Genomic DNA, 21,203 nt, shown 5'->3' on the forward strand with positions numbered 1-21,203 from the left:
GGGGGAGACATTGATAGCTGTCTGAATGCCAGGAAAAACAACATCAAATACCAATTACTGAATAAGATCACTGTGTTTTGTAACTGGTCGTAAATTAAATACATAATCAGCATTGGTGTGAAAGTACTGCAGCCATTCCTAGAAAAAGTTCTATACAATGTTTAATTCCTCCAATGTCATAAGAACAATGCACTTATATGACTACATATCTAATGTCATTCATACAGTAATACAGTAATAATCCATCCATCTCATGTGGTGTTCCTTGTCTGTGTATCAAGCTCACCCTGCATTCATCAGTCTTCACAGTGCCATTACTGAAACGATACCAGCTAAATATCTTTGTATTATAATGGTCATTTGGGAGAAAATTGGAGCATAATAAAGTAAAAGGGTAAAAAGGTTGCAAGTTTCTCATGAATAGTTTATTTTCTTACAGCAATTATACTCGTGCCTCAAAATTAATGTGGTAGTGATTAATTTTGGGGGATATTTTACATGGAACACCTCCAATGATAATTACTCCCATGAGGGATTTCATTTACTTTCCGTCGTTGGAAGGTTAGAAGTCAGAGTTATTCACCGACCACATCACCGCAGGGTGTTCACTGTCCTGTTGAAGGGGATGACAGGAGGGTCTGTGCCTCCCGGCTCAGGCATGAATCCTCTAAAGACAATCTCTCTGATCACCAGGCCACCCAGCATGTGGCAGCAATGGGGATATCAAATCCCATCTAGCGCTGGGAATGTAATTTAATTTCATTTAGATATAAATTTAATATGCTTAAAATCACATTTTACTCAATTTCAGCCTTATCCATCAACCCTTTGTGCTTGTCGACCCTGGTGGGTGATCCTACAGGGGTTTTTATTAAATTTTTTTCTCCTGTGACATTTCATATCAATTAAAAACTGGCCTATCTTGAAAGAAATTTCGACTTGCCACTGTAACTGCTGTGGAAACATCAAAAAGTGTGAGGAGCACTGTGAATAGAGTGACTGTGAATACTAAGGTCTTTAGTGGAAAGTGGAAAGGCTTTGCAATTAAGGTTAGAATGAAATGACTGCATATCATCAAAGGAAAATGTGTCAGAATAGATGTTAATGGAGTTTTGGACTGACTCACCAGTGTCTATAAGTTGAAGGATAAAATTATAGTTGTAAAGACTTAAGTTTTTCTTCCAAGCGTTTTATGTGAGAGAGACACTAAACCTGATATTATCCACTGCCTCAATAAAGTAAGTTAGATTATTGGGATACTGCATGGTGATAGTATATCCTTAAGACAGTCTGTCTTTATAATATTATCATCTTCAAAGTACAACAGATCCCGAACTGAAACACAAAGTTTTGGGGTAAAGTGAAATTATTTACTTTGCATGTATTGAACACTTTTATTTGCAGTAAGATCCATATATTCAAACTATTACAGTAACACAAGCAATGAAGCTGTTAACTCCCATCCTGTCACCATGTTAGAAGGGGTAGTGTAGTTTTGATGCTATTGAGATTTTCATGTGACGGATACGTGACATCTCTCAGGTCTCGTCTATAATGGAAGAGTTGCTTTGAGGAAATCCTTTCTGGTGTTTTTGGAATTTTCTACATCGTTACATCGGACATGTGGGCACAAATGAGATTATTTAAAACAACAACATTTTTATAAAAACAGACAAAACAAATAAACATAACAGAGCAAAGCCAAAAATAAGTTATGAAATAATTAATGCGCAACCATTTCTGAAAAGGAGCCTAAGCTTATTTACTCCATTGATATTTAAAAACATCCACCTTTTGAACGTTTGTTTGTTTGTTTCCCCTGAAACCTGTTTATTAGCATTTTCACAATCATGAACAAACAGATATACAATTAACAGTGAACACATAGCAAAGGCTGGAGAAAAGGGAAAAAAGATAAGAAAAAAACTAGAACCCCCACCCCCCCCAAAAAAAACTCTAAAAGAAAAACTATGACTAAAAAGGAAACCGACACAGAAAGAGAGAAAAACAAAAGCAGTACAGTGGGTCAGTGTCAATAAATCACCAATCATGTCATGAAAAGTTCAAATTGAAAAGGTGTAATATACTTTCAGTCACTCAGGATCAGTTCTTCAACATATTCAAAGAATTTTGAACCTTAACTTGACAAGTCTATAGACATAAAATTCTAACTAAATTCCAATATCTGAGTCATAAAAGTGATCAGATATGTGTGTGGACGTTTATTTGTATGAAAAATATCACCCCATTCAGTCAGTTAACCGATCCCATAATACTTGCACTGATTGAAGAAACACACACACAATAACACATCTGGAAATTACCCAGAAACCTTTTATCATTGAAGATAGATTGCTTAGCTAGAGTAACAAACCTTGGTATGTTCTTTGCAAAGAAATAATCTCCTAATTATAAATATGTCAGAAGGTTTTATCAGACCGTCTACAATCACACGACCACGACACTGGCCTTCCATGAACACCTCCAACTGGAGTGTGTTAGTCAGTAATACTAACTACAAGCTTTCATTGAGTCTGCAAACATCCTTTAAAAATGACAATCACTTATTGTCGGGTGGAGAAGCAGACAAACTCATTATTTTTAGTCACAACTATTAAAATTCACGGACATTGTAAAATGTTTTACAACTGAAATAATGCAAAAAGCAAAAATAATGTATCACCAGAAAATGTGCAGGAAATAAAAATTCATGGGGGGGGGGGGGGGGGGGGGGGCTTTCAACTAAGGGGGGGACATCTGATAATAGAACTCATAAATAGAAAAAGGATAGAAATAGAATTAAAGAGAATATAGTTTTTGTATTTCAGTTTGTAGGATACGACTGGAATGTGTCTGATGTGGGGATAAAGCTGTGTTCAACAACCGCGAAACACAAACGTTACAGGAATGAGGGGATTAACCAAGTGTGAGACCACTGTTATTTATTCATTTACTCATTTATTTATATTTGGAGTCGGGATTGATAATTACTGACTGTTTTATTGATAGAGGGTGTAATCTTTGTGTAGAAGGTCCATTGTTGACTCTACTAGGTTGAAGAAAAATATGCTTCATCACTGTAAAACAACAACTCAACTCTAGGATTGCCTGTGATTTTGAATTAAATTCAATGTTTCATCTATTTTGTTTTAATCGTGCAAATCATAAACAAATATTCCCTATATAATAAGTGTGTACACAGTGCTCAAACTACTGAATTCCTACTGCTGACGATGTTTATTCCCGTCAATTACTTGATTCAGAGCAAATCTATTTTGTACATGACCAACACTTATAACAAAATGCATTTGAAGTATTTTGTTTGGATGGCTGGTGACATATTGTGTAGTATTTGGTTATATTTTGTATTTGCATGAAGTAATTGTTCTTTTTTTGCGTTGCGTTCCAGGTTAGTATTAGGGGATCTGAATGAATGCTCCACTTACAATAATACAAACATGAGCAGATATTTCAATATTACTATATACTATGTGCATCAGTAATGTGTGTCTCCCCGGTGCAGCCCAGGCATCTTTAGCGCCTCATAATGGGTTTTATTTAAAGGTCCATCCTTTGTCTCGATTTTTTCCAAGCTTTCAAACTGATTTCATAAACTGCCACAAAACTGTGTTTATCTTGTAAAAAGCATCAATGTAATCGTGTTCTCCTTTGTACTTTCTATTCTGGGTGTCAAGGCAGTAATCTCTAATGTCAGCCCAGTATTGAGTTGAAAGACAGTTTTCCATGGTAGTTGTGAAGTGTGATTGTGCAGCTGCTTTAGTGGAGGTTAAGAGGGAGTGCCGCAGTCAGCAGAGGTTTTATTTTTTTCTTCCTATTATTAAAGGAAAGATTCCAAACTTTTTACTTTGCAGGCTAATGTCAAGTACAATTCTTCATCATTTAATCTCCCCACATCTCCGAGGGAGTTGGACAGTCGAGGAGAAACTGGATGGGCCTCAGTTGTTGTGGAAGTATGACTTCTGTGAGTATCTACTGCCAGGAGCAGGGAAACGTAAGAAGAAAGAAAGAAAAGATCACCCATATGGTCAGTTTCAGAAAGCAAAATAAAATGGTAAAGTCACCTTCAGAAGTACTTCTAAAAGAAGTCAAGTGCATAATGTGAAAAGTACCGAGTGGATGTGTATCTTGACATCTCTTGCTGTGTCAGGGGCCTCTGCTGATCCCTCTTCTCCTCCTTCCAGGGAGCGAGGGAAGGATCACTCCTTCTTCAAAGTCTCTCTTTCATCTCCCCTCCATCACACCATCCTCTTGGGGAGGGGGAGCAGACAGGACCGGCTCTTTAATACATCCATCTCCTCCCTTGTTCCTCTCCTCCCCCCATTGGCCTTTACTCTGTATGTTTCTGAGACTCTAAAGCTTCTTTGCTCTGAAAATCTGGTGATATTACTTCATATTTATTTGTCCTCATTATCAATGTATATTACTAGAGCTCTTCAGCCCCTCCGTTTGCATAGAAACACCAGAAACAAATAAAGAAAATCAATTGTTAATTCCCATATATTGTATTATTTTCAGAATGAAGTGTGACTATTGTCTTTAAAAGCTGTTAACTCCCACTCTTTAAATTCATTGTTTGTATGCTACAACTGGAGGATTCAGAAAGTTCTGGTGAAGATGACGTCTGAGAATGTCTCTACTAAAAAAAAAAAAATTAAATGTTTGAGTGTATTAAGACTTGAAATGACAAAAAATCGGAAAAGTCCAGGATGTTTTAAGTCGTTCCTCTCATGGATGAATGACCAAAACAAAAACAGAAACGTTTTATTTTTTTTTACTTTTCCATTCGCTTGACACGTTTGTACAGATTCTTACGTATGTTTACAGCTAACATACGGCGATTATACCAGAGGTTATGATTATTACTATAACACATTTTTAATTGAATTTGAAATAAAACTTAAACCTTTTTAACTTTCCTCTTCCCAATACCAATCATGGCTTTGTTGTAATATATCAATATATTTTTGGATGATCAAAAGGTCAGAAACCCCCTGAGATAATTTCATACATTTTTATGTAGAAATTCAATTCGCAGGTGAAAATATGGTGAAAGATCAATTTTACTGGTACCTGATTGAAAGTCACAATTCACCATTTAATTTCCTCACAAATTCACAGTTTAAAGTATTTTTATTCAACTCTTAAAACAATTAAACAGGTCAAAGCTAAGAAATGTAGAGCATCATGATATTTGAGTAAAAACTCTTTTCTATAGATAGCACTACTTCTGTGACTCTAATCTTAAAGACCATCAGTGAAATCATTGAATCTTTCATCTGAAGCTTCTTTCTAAAGTCTCTCCCCCTTTAATGACTTTGAATAGGCATTCATGTAGAAATCTGACTGATTCGTCGAGGCATACAAGCTCAAGGCTGTATTTCTAGTTAAATCACAAACCTGTCATGTGTTCTGAGTTTCAAGCTGGTGTAATCAGACCATGGCATGCACACTTTTCCCTGAGTTTTCAGTCAACATTAAATTACCCGTACTTTACTCCGCTTTGGTTTCAGGGTAAAAAGGGATGTTGCAGAGGCACAGTTCTAAAATGGCACACTGTGAACTTCAAAGTGTGGGTGGCAGGCTATTCTTTAGAGTCTCATCACTTCACAATTGAGCTGTATGCTTTCAAAGTGCGCCCCCCCCCCCCCCCCCCCCCCCCCACACCCCCATGGGGACAGACTAAATTTACTGCTTTTGGTTCCCAGGAGTTTATAAAATGCCGTTTCAACAGACTAACACAACCTCGGGGATGGTTAACGCTCAACTCTGGGATTTACACTCTGCACGATCACTTTGCCACTTTGTGCCCCCCCCCCCCCCCACACACACACACACACACACACACACAGACACACAAAGCCAGTATCCACTTGATCACAGTCTAAGCCTGTTTATGGTCGTGGTGTTTTCACTGTGTGTTTATGTGAGACAGCGTGTAGATATGGTTGCGAGTCCTTTTTGCTCACTGGTCCAAGAGGGCTCCCCATTATCTCCAAGCTGCTTTTCATCCCATGAAAATCTCATTTAAATCTCCCTTTGACTCTTGTGACTCCAATATATCCATGTGGTTTCTGAGACAAAGTCCAAATTCTGACTCGGTCCATTTATAGGACAACCACACAGTCACACAGGATGAATGCAGCAAATAATTAGAATGTCTCTGAACTAACTAAATATGGAGTTTTAAGAGGGAAGTTTTCACGGTATTGTTGGTCCATACAGATTTGAGGCATCTCTAAAGATCAGTTGAGACAATTTGCTGACTTTTCATTATCATCAAGCTATTTAAAGACAGTAAAAGTGGATCTATTGAGCATAATCTTAATGTCTGAGACCATATTTCCAATGTTATTTATACAGAAATAATTTCAAAAACACATTTTTTTGTGTCATTTCTCAATGGGTACAGCTTTATGATGTAAAAACACTTACATTTTGGAGAAAAAGAATTATGCAACGGTTTGATTTCCGAGTGCACAGATTTACTGAATGAATGTTGCACGCTCTCATTGTGCTGCGTTGTTTTGTTCTTCGTTGACTGGCTTCCCAGTGCATTTCAAAGACCCGGTGTGTTGTTGTGTACAGGGTGTCTGGTTGGGACCCGCCAACACCTTCTGGTGTGTCCTGAACTCCAGTATAATATAGAGCATATATCTAAAAGACCCAGAATCTCCTTCAAATAAAACAGGAGTAAGTAGATGAGCTCAAAGGAAATAAGGTTCCGTTTATGATTTTGTGTTCCTGAAAGGTTTTGCGTTTACACTGCAACATTTAGTAAATGATGTCCGTCAACACAGAAATGGCAATAAAACTGTAAACTCTGCCGTTTTCCTGTAGTGGCACTAGTCAGTGCTGCCGTTTGTTGTTGTAATGAAACCAGACACATACGCGCAGATTAATACGCTATAAACATTAACAATGAGCTTGACTCCACGAGGAAATAAAAAGAAGTGAGGAAAATGTGGTCTTTACTCAACCTTTTCAACTAACTAAAGGTGAAAACTATAAATGGATCTGAATAGAAATTTGTGAAAAAGTTGTATAGATTAAATATTGTTATTAATTATATTTGCCTTATGCTTCGATAGTAGTTCCAAAAGAAAAACAATTTTTCCCCTCATACTGTATGTTTGTATTTAACTTAATGACAATTAACTTTTACTGAAGTATGATTGATAAATATGTATACCTCTCCCATACCTGTAATATTATGAAGTGAGTTCAGTTCAATCAAAAGGCTTTCTGAGTAAAGCCACTTTCTATCAGAAGCTCGGTTTTGTGATGGTGGCGTTCCACTTGGGAATCATCTGAAAGAGGAGATGAAACGAAGAGGCTAACACACCAACGACAGAATTAAATTAGTTCAAAAGAGCAGTTCGATGTCTGAATGGCCTCTCCATCCTCAGCTACAGCGTATTTATGCCGGAGTCGGCTCAGGCTGGAGATGCTAATTGCAGTAAACAAACGGGATCTACTTTCTACCGGTTTCATCATGCCTTTTCCTGCACCTTAGACCGAGCCACGTGCCCCACAGTGTCTAACGTGGTTACTAATTACTGGCTGTGCTGATTTTAAATAAAAGCGTGAATGACTGTGAAAGGGCTTTCCATGGCTACCACGATCTTGAACCAATTAAATTTTATTCATGTCTCTTCACTACAGGAGCAGACTTCTACTTTCGTGCTCTCCCAGAATCCAAGGACCTTGATTACTGAACGATATTCACTCCTTGAGTTGTTCCCTTGAAAACTTTCTATATTAGGGAAATTGGCCTCACGCTTTGCCTTTTGATTAGTTGGTTTATAAGTCGTTAAGTGTTTGAAAAATCTAATTACTGTAATTTACTGTTTAAACAAAAACAGAAAGGGTGTCATATTACCAATACTTTCAGCTTCTGTCTATCGTTTCTACTTCAATTTATACGATTCAATAAATCTAAACCTAGAATATCAGGAAACAGACTAAAAAAACTTGATCCTTAAAATATGAGAGAAGCTTTTCTTTTCCTTTTTTCAGTGGCACTGAAATTTGCTCATATTCAGCTAAAATGAAAGACACATGAAAGTACAGCAAGAAAATGAAAAATAATAATGAGAGGTACGATCGATACTGTACCCAAAGTCCTGCAATGGATGCTGACTGGAATCGGTGGTAAATGCTGTGTACAGGGCCAAAGACACAAGGAAGCTTCATGAGAGCACAGTAAATTAACTCTTATTCTACTCATTACCATAACATGTCCATTGATTTGTTATTTTAGTGCAAATTATTACAAATTGTAAGAAAATGTGTCCTTAGAACTCTGCCATATTAACGTGTTTCCATGATCTAAATTAGCCCTTTTTTTTTTTTCAGAAGAGTAATTGCCGTCATGCTGCTCTTCACTGGGACTGTGCCTTGTCAACATGCCTGTGCATCGGTGAAATAGGAGCAATCATATTCTGTTGCCTGCAGAAACAATATTCTGTCTGCAGTCTTGCTCTGTGTAACTGACAGCTGATATTGTCTCACATATGAAGTGCTGAGCCCTACCTAAGCCAAATGGCAAAATCCCTTCCGACATTGTCATAGCATGCATGGTGGTCGGTGAAAAATCCACCAGTTATTGTGTATTCTAACCCAGCTGTCATTTGTTATTTTTTGAAATACCGGATTTCTACAGGACTGGTGAAAAAAGCAAATCTCATTCATTCTTTGGAGCACCTTGCAATGGAGAAAGACTGCCTTATGCGAAACCTGCCAATTTACCCTCACATCAGCACAAGTTATTTTCATTTCCGCTATGATAGCTTGCCAAGGCACACAGTGTCTGTCTGCCTCTTTCATCGTCTGGGATTGTGCTTTCCACAGGTGTGCCAAAGCCAAGGGCCGTGCTTTAAATTCATTATCAGCTGTCTTAAAGATGAGAAGCCAATCTGTCTGAGAGGTGTCTGGAATGCTCCGTAACGCCGTCATAACAGAATGAGCTGTAGTGAAATGCCAATACACTCCCTGGAGTGTGTGAGAGACGATGAGACACAGACAGCAGTATGAGTAAGAGAGCAAGCGCTTATTATGTGACAATGCCTGTGTGCTGCAGGATGGGTTTTTAATGCCAATGTTATGGCTTTCCCAATGTGGAGAAAGGCAATGTTTTCTCTGCCAATAAACAATAAAATTGAATGAAATGAGGTAAGCACCAGATTATAGCAGTTGTCCTTCTTGTCATGTACCCACACTCACTAATAAGCGGTTCATACTTAATTTGGACTGATATATATTTAATTGGGTTCTGTGCTTCAGCAAATTCAATTTTACATACAGACTGAATACAGCACTGAAGTCCCCATTTACACTGTAGGAGATTTAGATCAATAGGCTCAGACCTGTAGGCAAAGTCCAAGAAGCATGTGTGTAACTCAGGGGCGAGCAATTAGTTTTCCCGAGGGGGGCTCATGAAAACGAGCTCTGCTGTCAAGGGCCAAGCTATAGGAGCTACTGGTTGTTGCTCAACTAGAATACATCTCATATTCCAAAGTAACATTACATATTACCAAAACATTACATGGTTTTGGTAAAGTACTGTTGCTGCGTTGCATTAGTCAAGTTGATATATGTGTTCGTGTTTTGTCTATTGATGATTCAAATTACAATCTTCCAACCCAGTGAAAAAGGGTAAAAGCATGCACATTAACAGGACAACTACATATACTGGAGAGATTGTATTGCATGCATCGTGTAATACAAATGTCCATGTGACTTCTAATTTCTTCTTGACGTCTCCTTGGCTGAGCAGGTTCCGATAAAAGTGCTGCATGTGGCCTGTGGGCCGTACAGTTTATGATATAACTGCTTATTAACGAATCCATTTGTACACGCAATGTTCAAAATAGAGGTCTGTCTCTCCAACATACCAATATTGAGCCACAATTACACAAATCAAACAACGTTTCTAATAATCTCAATATTAAATTCAAGTTTCAACTTGTTGATATTCTTTACAATTTCCCTCCTAAAGTTGCGTTTGTTGCTGGCTGCAGTGAGCAGAAGAGTTCATCTCAACTTCATGGGCTTTGTGGTCAAGACATATATTAATCCTTTATGTAGGTGCTGGAGAAGGAAGACTTTTTAACATTTTAAGGTTGTTTACAAGGTCCCCCTTGTAAGCGAGATGTTGCATCTCAAGGCATTTTCCTTACAATAAATTCAAATTCAAATCCTGATAGAGAACTGAAGAAGTATACAAAAGCTGGTATTCAAATTTGGGTGGTACAACACTCTCCTTTAAACATGCTTGTTGAAATGAGTGTGCATGTTCTCCCTGTGGCTGTGTGGGTTTTACTGTCATGATCTATGATGTGCCAGTTGGTGACACTAAATTGATTCTAAATCTGAAAGTCAAGTAAGATGTTTGTGTGGTTAGCAACACGTTGGACCTATCTTTGCTGTGATAACCTCGACTATTCCAGAACATATATGGACAACCCTGAACTTTTGACCCCAAAAAATTCAGTTTTACTGAGTATATGGAGTATTATCCTGGTTCCTCTGTCTGGAAACTTTCCTTGCACATTACAAATGCTTATATTCTAATTCATTCTATCTCGTTGCAATTTCATTCCTTCCATCCTTTGCACAATTTACCTGGGCTCATCATTGGTTTTACCCTTCCATCCCTCAGCGTGCAGTCACTCATTAGTCTTTCAGCAGGACAGAAAAGGGTAGAAAGAGGGTGGGAGAGACAGTGGGCTAAATGACATCGTGCTGACAAAATGACATTCACAAGGGACAAAGAGAAAGAGGGAGCTGAGGCAAGTAAAGAACGGCAGGCATGGTGTAATAAGAGATTGACAGGACGCAGAGGGAGGAGAGGAATATTGAGGGAAACAATGAAGGGTGGAAAGAAAAACAGGGAGCGATGAAGAAAAAGAGAATGAGCCATGTCATCTAAGTAGTGTTCTTATTTTGCAGTGTGAGCATTATGGCTCAGTAACAACAGGCTTTCACAGCATGATAGCCGAGTGTCTGTTTTATACTCTGAGTCTGTGTGTTTCAGGCAATTTGTGTATGCGCAATCAGATTTGTGTCTATGGAGGTGTGTCGGTATGTACTTATTGTTTTTAGCACATTCATGATTACCCACAGAATATATATTATTGTTGTTGTGGGTTGAGAAAGCAAACCAATGTGCCTGTATGGGTTTCACGATTGGAAGAGATGCAGAATTGCAGTTATACATTCCATATAAAATACTTTCTATGAGTTGACAAATATTGACAGTGCTACTTCAGATATTCACCTAAACTGTTATTATGCACCTCCTAATTTCTCGGAGAGCTTATTAATGCAAAACTGTAATAGTGTGATGAGAAAAAGAGGCGGGTATGCTAAAATTAGAATCCACCAGACTGTAATCAGATTAGACTGATGAATTTTGCCAAAAGCAGTACCATGGAAGATTGGTATCAGATCCAGTGAAAGGGCATATTTTAATGGTTGCATGTGCTTATGATCAGATTGTATTCCTATTCTAAATTTACGATACACCATTATGTTCATTTTTTTCCACCTTAATAGGCATAAATGTTATAAACTGTTGGGATGTGAGAGAGCTGCGAGTTTGTGGTTGGTGCAATGTACACTTTGTTCAACATTTTAATTAGTCTCAGCAACGTGTGGACAGCATTGGCAGGACAGACAGGAAGCTTCTAAGCAGAATGAGGGTTAGGGTTAGTTCTCTCACAGTAATTCTGTGAACCGATATAAAAGTATCAAATAGTAAGTATTGGATTATATTTTTGACCAACTCGTCAAAAGTTATATAACTTAAACATAAACTTTTGTCACCTTCTTTATTATCATTTCAAATCTAAAACATCTAACTTGGACAACCCTCAAAACCTTTTTCTTTTTTAAACAAAATGGAGAAGATGCAATTCATTGTGCTTGAAAATATAACTATTGAATTTGGTCTTCCAATCAGGGGAAGTCAATATCCTGAACAATGAACAAACTTGAAGATGTGGCAGAAAGCCTTCAACCTTTGACCCTCAGCACGACTATGCCACGTCTCATATCCTGCTCAAACGTTTTCATGTCCTTCGTGTTTCTCATCCAGTCGATGGGATCCCACGTTGCCACTTCAAAAGACATTGGACAAACTGTATGTGTTTCTATTGACCGCGGTTGCTGTTCTACTTCATGCTACACATGTTAATCAGTTTCTCTGCAGGGCTGGAGCTGGTGACATTTGTACTCGTCCTATAGGGATCAATTGATCAGATGTGATGTAGTTGACCCTCCGATCATGCTCAAGCTGAATGCTGCTCAGATGTGTCAACTACAGACAGACATGAGGCCTAAATGCACATTATTTCTCCAAGATGAGTAAATAAAGCTCTATATTCAGAAGCATTTAACCACAGATTATAAAAGGATATTTTGATAGACGCCATTTAAGAAATCCATGTGATCATACTTCAGGTTGTAGTTTATCTAAAAATGTAGCTTCTCTTGGGCCACACATCCCGCTGCGAGCCAGTTTTCAAATATCATGAAGTTATTGGTTTTGCAGGCGATGGAGGAAAGCAGGTTGTTGTAACCACACGTGAAGTGGATTCCGGTTGTGAACTAATCTCACTTAATGCATTTCAGGATGAGCAAAATCAATTAATCAGCTTAATTTAGAGACAAGTGGATCATAGCCATTGCTCTTGTAAATCCTCATAAAAAGTTGTTGAAAATGCTCGGTGACAACTTTTCACTCGGGCGGTGACAAAGGAACCAATTTGTTAATTAATGAAAGAAGAAGAAGCAAAAAAACAAGAAAAAAGCTGTGATGAAAAGCAAACATTCAGACAGGTGATACAATGGTTGTTTAGGTGTATTTCATGCTGCAGATGGAAACAGGCTGTTCTTTATGTTATTTACAGTTGGACATGTTGCAGTGAGAAGGACTGAATGAGGCTCAGCAGGATTTTAGTGAACTTGTGAAAGCTGCTTCTCCATGGTTTCAACTGTCCTTTATACAAAGGATGTTATGAGTCAACTTTGTCCAAATAAATTTTAATATAACTATCAATTAAAATATACCATGGCAACTGTAGCTACATTACTATACACACACACACACATATATATATATATATATATATATATATATATATATCAGATACTTCACTGAAATCTGCTATAAACAAAACCAACAACAATATACCATTTGTACCATGTAGCAATTTGGATCCTCTCTTAGTCTTACTGAACCCAGCATAATGATGAGTTTATATGAAGGCCACAGCTGTATTTGTCTGGAGGTCATTGTTTAACCCCTACACACTCCCCCTCATTATATCATGATACCTAATTGCTCCCCGAAGGGAAATTGCTTTTTTCTCCCCGCTTTGTCACCACAGAGGTCAGAGGTGAGCGCCGGTTTCCAGAACAGCAGCCCCGCTACTGGCAGCTCTTCAATGTCACACTTGAGGACATGTAGGACGTGCAGACGAGTGGATCCGTGCACACGGGGAGTTAGAGCTGGTGACAAGGCAATATCTGAATGACTAAACAGAAACATAACCAACTCAAGCTTCCTTTAAAAGAAAAAACTCATACTGCACGTCTCTTCTTCACTTGCTATAAAGCAACACAGTGGCTGCAGATTCAACTCCACATAATTCTGTGTTCTGTATTTATCTTGTCCAACTAATATAAAAGCCCCAGTGCACTGAGCAATTACTATAATAATGAGGAGCTGTTTACAAAAGCCGGTTCCACTCTACTGTTAAGGAATTTCAAGGTTACAGTTTTGTATCGGGGCTTCTTTCCTTCTGTGAAACGCTTGCGTTTTGGAGGCATTCCTCTGGTGATTCACTTGAATTACCTCACATTGCAGCAAGCTCCCATAGACATGAGCACAATTAGAGATTGAATACAAAAAAATGCAGCTTTTGTTCACACATTCCCACACACAGACCATTGTAAGGAGGCTGCACCAGCTGAGAACAACTTTCACATGTGGTAAACACCTCACGGATACTCTGCCTTCACTAATGTGTGATGTGTGAGGGAGGATGGAGTGAGCGCTTTACTCTTCCCCCCCTAAGGTGGAGAGGACACACTTATTTACTCCCCCCTGCTTAGCCTTCACGTAGTCACACATGCGCACCAACACACAGGCGGGAGGCAACATTCACGACTCAAAATGGAGAGAGTGAAGAGTTTTGAGAGGCCCTGTAATGTCAGGTTTCTTTGCTAAGAAGATGAAAGAGGGAAGATCAAACAAGCGGCGGAGCGTGATACAGGAAATGTCACCCCACCAGAGACACACACAGCAAACGTAAGCACAGATGGACGTATGAGCGCCAACGAGAAAGTGATGATGATGGAACGTGTGCAGGTCCACTTGAGAGCAGACACTTGTCGGCTAAAGCATGTTGGTGCACATGTTTCAAAGTGTGTATTTACACGTAGTATAATGCCATCCCTGTTGTCTTTGGAGTAATTAATCACCTGAAGCTTAAAGCAGCTTAACAAAACACCATCAGCAATTTGTGCTTTTTTTGGTTGTTGTTTGATCGGCTTTCTCACTATGTCAGAGCTGGGAGTGAAAAAATAACAAGGTCAAAGCAATGATAAAGCACGGTCTTAATTCCACATTCACAACATTATAGATAGTCAAGATGAAGTCCTGCAACCTTTAGAAATGTTGAATATAAACCCTGCTTATATAAGAACTTACTACAATTATTTATTTATCACAAAGTCAAAGTGATTAATTTGCTCTTTGTCACTCTTTGCTTTTAACAGCACGGGGTTTTCTTCAGATTAATGACATTTTGTGCAACTGGTGGATATTCTCAAATATTCATGCAAAACAAGGCCCAACAGAGTTATTGAGTGGATGGAAATGAAAATACTTTTAAAGAGGCCTGACATCTGTGTTTAAAACATCCTTTTTTTTATTGGTCTTGTGCGGTATTCTAATTTTGTGAGATGCTGAAAATTTGGTTTTTATTATCTGCAAGCCATAATCTTCACAATTACATGAAATAAAAGCTTTTGATAGTTCACTCTATGTGTAGTGAATCTATATAAAATACCAGTTTCACTTTCTGAAATGATTGACAAAAAATATTTAACTTTTTTTCACAATATTAAAATTTTTGAAATGTACTATTAATATACACTCATTCAGCCAATTAGAAGGCAGCAGAAGTTCTAGCCTCTGAAAAGGTATGTCTTTTATTAAAATAGAAATAGCAGTAATGCTAAAAACAGCCCTTAAATAACAACGTGGGTGAATTTCATTGGATTCAGTAAACAAAAACCCATCAGTGATATGACCTGAGTGTACTGGTTTATAGATAGTTAGCTATAACAGCTATTATTGTAATTGCATTGCTAAAATGTGCATCGAGTACTTTTATTTATTTTTCAAAGGCTGCAGGAGTCGAGGGTTGCACTGATATTCACGAAGCGTTGACAAACAAAGCCATGAGATTGCAATCAGATTTATGACCTCCCACGTATACTGTAATAAGTGGTTAAGGGTAAACAAATGTGTGCTAAATCAGGGCAGTATTCATCCAGATACCTTTAAGTAGGGTTGTTGTGCATGTGGTGCTGTGAGCGTCACACAGTCGTCCTGTATGTGAAGTACAAGACAGCCATGCTTTTCCAGAAATGTAGCACACGGGTCTGATTTAGTGAATCTAATCCACCCATCCTGTTCCTGAATCTTACCCCAAAGGCTTTGTTAAGTGAATGTCACCCACCTCCTTCATTTGACGAGTGAATCACGGCTGCTTTGTTTCTTGAACGCGCCCGCCTTGTTTGGTGAATGTCTGGGATCTAGACATGCTCGTCACCATGCTGCCTCCACTGTGTAATCACAAAATCACACCCAGGCATGTGTGATGAATGGCAGGGCCAAGAGAGCGGGTAGGAGGGGTGCCACGGTGCTACACTCCATCCCCCATAATCCTCATTAAGACTCTGCACACCAGCATACAATGAAGTTAACTACTATGGCAACACAACGCACACATCAATCAACAGAATCCAGACACTTTCTCAAGGTCACATGCACAGATTGATGCTCTCACTGCCCGACACAGACACTCTTTGCTCAATATACATCTTCTACTCTTTGAACGTGCAAATGGGTTGGTGTGTGTGTGTGTGTGTGTGTGTGTGTGTGTGTGTGTGCGTGCGTGCGTGCGTGCGTGCACAAATTGGATTGGCCTGACAGGTCTCTATTTACAGGGTCAAGCAAACCCGTTCAGCATATTCAATTTGTCTTCCCTGCTGAGAGGAGAGATAAAAACTGGGCAGCCCTGCCTTTATCTTTCACCTGGAGATGGTATGCTTTTAATAGCAATTAAAGTCATCTCAGCCGTGTTTCCATATATTTTTCCTCACTTGGTTTTTCATAACGTTGCCTTGGATTCAGTTTTTTTTGTGTGTCTCTGTTCAAAGTTAATTTCGGTGAGAGGAATTCAATTAAGCCAGTCGATGCATTAAAAAATGACTTTCAAAAGGTCGTTTCATTTAAAGCTGAAAGTCCTAACTACTAAAACCAAGGTCCTCTTCTCATGTATTTTTCAACAAACACAAGCAATAAATCAATGTGTATTATAATAAACAATATCAGATTTATTATATATAAATTGTTCTTTCTTATAGGCGAGGCTCATGTTAAGATAAAGTCAAATGAAGCATGTATTAATATGAAAGACAGTTTATTTATCTTCTACTTCAATTACAGTAGTAAACTTACTAAATACTGTGACTTGCTGTCTAGTAAGCGTTCACCACAACGAGCCAGCCGCTTGTCCATTGTGCTGATCAAAGCCCTAAACCAGGCTGGGTCACTATACTAATGCTGCGCTGGACATTGAGGATCAAAGTATTTTTGTTCCATGTGGACAATGTGGGGGTCTGCATGACGTCATCATCTCATAATAAACTAGTTCTATCTTTCAAACCTCAGAATGACTTTATTAATCCCTGGGGAAATTCTTTAGCAACGCAGCACCAACAGCAGTGGTTCCAGCTCGAACACAACACAAATGATTGGGACTATTTTCAGGGAGTTTAGGGTGGAGTAGGACACAGCTTCACGGTGTGAATCGACTGCTACAGCGGAGGAGCTGCTGTTCATTGTTTTGATGCCGTGGTCAGTGCCGTTCTCCTCTGAGAGCTGTAGTTTTAAAACGGTGACGTCTGTTGACAAAGCGACCGCCTCGCTGTACAACTGCTTTGCAAACATCCACGTTGCTGTGTTGCTTTGTGGTGTTGTGAGACTAAAATGCCTCCAAACAGCAACATGTTGCCATGAAAAGTTGGATAGCACAGTGCTACTTCCCTAGCCTGCTCGCTGGCTGCAAACTGTGGACTGGATTTCCTGACTCATTCCTCCTGGTCTCATTGAGACCCGCCTCCCTTCAGGAAATCCAGTCCATAGTTTGCAGCCAGCGAGCAGAGCAGCAGCAGGGAAACACTGTGGAGTCATTTCAGCACCATGAAGCAGACCAGGATCATGGATCAGAAACCTCTGCAGGTTGGATCAGAAATTACTGATCAGTGAATTATGTTGATATCAGAACCCGATACTGGATCGGATCGGCTCCGTCCCTAAAAACCACTAACCCGTTCGGGCAAGGTGGGCAGATGACACACGCAGGACGCGCACGTCGTCACGTGACCAGATCACGTGAGCAGTTAAATCGCAGCCCTTGCGATTAGAAAATCCAGTTTTATCATATCCCGATATTATTGCAAATGCAATTAATCGTTCAGCCATAATGTGGATACAAAATGTTTGACACTGGAAATATAAGATATTACAAATGTGAGACTCAACCGCGTCCTTCCTCCGACTGATACTGATCCATGTCATTTCAAGTAGAGTCGGCAAAGTATGACAAATGAACATTCAATAGCAATGGAGTCACTGCGGTTTGAAAAGGTCGTCCCGTCTCTTCTACTAGCAGTGTGTGGTAGCTCTGCTCATCTTCTGCTTGTGAATTCTTTATCATATGTCATTTGAATACCAAAGTCTTTGCAGTCTTCTGTAACTTCTGAGCCAGACATATAGATGTCCTGCATCACTCACTCTAAATTACCGAGGCCAGTTCTTTGCATAACCCTGAGATGAAAGCTGAGGATTCACAGTTGGCTCATTTGCTCATATCATGAGATGGCGTTTGATTTTGAACCTGTGCCGAATAGCGTTATCCTTTCTTGCTTGAGAGCACTATGGCAACGTATCCCACTGAAAGCCTGCAAACTGTGTGCACGCATAACAAAATATTTGCACGCGAGTTTATATGTGCATGTGTGGAAATGCTCATGTTACTCAAATATAATTACTCCATGGGTTGAAGCTCAGCTCAGCTCAGCTCAGCCACACACACACACACACACACACACACACACACACACACACACACACACACACACACACACACACACACACACACACACACACACACACACACTTATTACACGAGTATAAAGTGTCAACCGCTTCTGCTGTACATGACTAATGAGTTGAAGAGTGCTGCACACTGTGTGTGTGTGTGTGTGTGTGTGTGTGTGTGTGTGTGTGTGTGTGTGTGTGTGTGTGTGTGTGTGTGTGTGTGTGTGTGTGTGTGTGTGTGTGTGTGTGTGTGTGTGTGTGTGTGTGTGTGTGTGAGAGAGAGAGAGCTGTAGCCCCTGCAGTGAAGAGCTAAGACTGTTTTGTAGTTGCGTTGAGAATAAAAATCAAACAACCTTGATGTATGTGGAGCTGCTTTCAGAAGCTCTTTAATCTTTCATTATCTACTGATTTTATCTGCAGGACATTTATGGAAGAGTAATATTAAGGAAACACAAACAGCTTGGTAAAAGTTATTTGCCATCTTTAATCACTGGGAAAGGTCAGCTTTCATTTGTGGTTAATTGATAACATTAAAGACGATAGAGTTTAATTCAGATGTTGTTCTTGGGGTCCTGGTGTCTTACTGGCTCACTGTTCTGAGTGTATGGGACAGAACCAAGCCTTTGTCATCAGAATTTACTCAGGGCTCTTAAATTAAAAGCAGCCATTGTTAATGTCATCAGTTACACGTGTGCTGTCCCTTCTACCATAAGATAAGAACTGCAATCAGAACAAGACAGAGGCGGAGGTAATGAGGATTCTGTTTTCATTCTGATATCACCTTGTTCTGATCTGCTCATTCATGTCCTCGGAGTAGCCAGTGTTTTCCCTACTGCGATTTCCACCAGGTGCAGGCTCAAATGTATGACTTCACTTTGCCCTGTCTTCTGCCTTGCTTCATTTTTTATTTCAGACATTAAGTACATTTGCTGTGTGACGCCTAATTTGGCCGTTTTTGCTTGATTTTTGGACATTCTGCATACAAGATTTCACATAGTACAGAGAATTATGACCATTTACTGTATGTGATTTTTCTACTTCACTAAACTAAATTCAATTCAATTTTTTTTGATTTTTTAAAGGTTAACAGCTTTTCTGTTCTTTTCCTTTGGCTCATGTTCTCTCTACATCAACTTATTTTTTGCAACGTGACTCTGCACATATGTTTAGCACTGTGAAGAACCACTGCATCAAATCCCAACAAAAGGTTTAAAAAACAAAAGTTGTAATCAACTTTCCAGATTTGTCAAATTTTTTATTCAATTTTGTCAGATCTGATGTAGGTTAATTTCACCAGAAAACAGTTTTATACTCCTCATACTAGGGGAGTGTGTAATAAATGAGAAGCTGATAAAGTTATAAGTTCTCCACTGGAGCAACGAAGAGGATGGAACTTATAATGATGACAGGCTAAGATCAGATGTGTTTTAGATTGTATTGCTGTTGGTAAAGATTTCCGTAAGTCAATGGAATTTGTCGAGTTTGATTACATGATACTAAATCTGTCTTCCATTTCAATAGATTGGGCCATTGTCTCAATTTAAAATTTTCTTTAGTCACTTGAGAAATCAGTCACCAGGAATATCCTTATTTCAAACTAATGTCAAATGGAGGCCCCATAAGCACACCTGCACATTTATTTCTCTTCAGACCGCGCAGCATTTCTTTTTCTTAATGAGTCCAACAGAGGACGCTGAGTCGCCTCCAATTAACCGTCATTTTTGATTAGTTAGAAGAATCTCTGCATAACATTGCTATTTTTGTCCCTTTTTATATTACTGTTGATTTTTATTTATGTGTTTGGATGAGCCCCATATTGAGGAAGCCAGAAATAAAATAAGAACTGAGCTGGAGTGGCATTACATCACAGCTGGAACTCATTCTCAGCAGAAATCCATCATTTGACATTGAGAAAGACAGGATGGAAAAGAAGGAGAGGTTTGAAAAAGAAGGGAGCAGAGAGAGAGTTTATGGCTGTGTTTTATTAATTGTTGAAGCTGGTGGCTAAAAGGATTGCAGTGGCTGGGAAAAAAATAAAAAAAAGAAAAGGAACAACTGAGCGGGTGGCTGTGTGATGAGGTAGATTTATTCCAATGTAAATAGCCAGACTTGGCCCAGTGGCAAGGACTTCTGGTGAGGAGGGGAAGGGGAAAGAGAGAGAGAGAGGGAGGAAGACATGAAAGAATAAGAGGACTGTACAAAGCAGCGTGTGGGTGAGAAGGGAAGTAAAGGCTGACATTGAGGGGATGAAGAAATCAATGAAGGAAAGAAGGGATGGAGATGGCGGGAGAAAAATTCAAGAGGATGAGTGAGGGCACAGGTAGGGGGATGGGAAGAGAGGAAGTGACATTGTAAAACAAGCAGACGAAGCAGTGGGGAGACAAGCTTGTATTGGAGAGATGAAGGGGTGGAGGAATCAGGGAAGAGACAATGCAAATCCTGTTCTGATTCTACACACAGATGAAATGGGAATAAAATGAGATATAAAACATGTCTGCATGAAGAAAAAATGAGCAGTAAAGGCAGGACTAAAGGAAGGAGCTGTAAAGCTTCATCCGTCAAAGATAATTAGAGAAAAAGGTGGAGGCAAAGAAGAAAAAAAGCAAAAGAACCCAAGATGTGGTGGTGGGAAGTAAAAACCTTTCGCCTCGAAGGATGTGGGGCTAGAATGAACATCGGTGGGGAAAGATGCAGGAAAGACCCTGGAACAAGTTGCAGACATGAAAATAATTAAGACGACACGTGAGGCAGAGTCGGCAACATCTAAGAGATTAAATGAAAT

At 39.2% G+C, this 21,203-nt stretch overlaps 1 protein-coding gene across 2 annotated transcripts in view; it reads right to left on the reverse strand.

The window, feature by feature from the left end:
• sgcz (sarcoglycan zeta) overlaps window positions 1–21,203 on the reverse strand; it is a gene marked incomplete at both ends in the record, with an annotated part of 356,107 nt that overhangs the window by 267,351 nt on the left and 67,553 nt on the right. The window lies entirely within an intron of this gene.

The sequence above is a fragment of the Lipophrys pholis genome, assembly GCF_963383615.2.
Source record: "Lipophrys pholis genome assembly, chromosome: 5".
NCBI lineage: Eukaryota > Metazoa > Chordata > Actinopteri > Blenniiformes > Blenniidae > Lipophrys > Lipophrys pholis.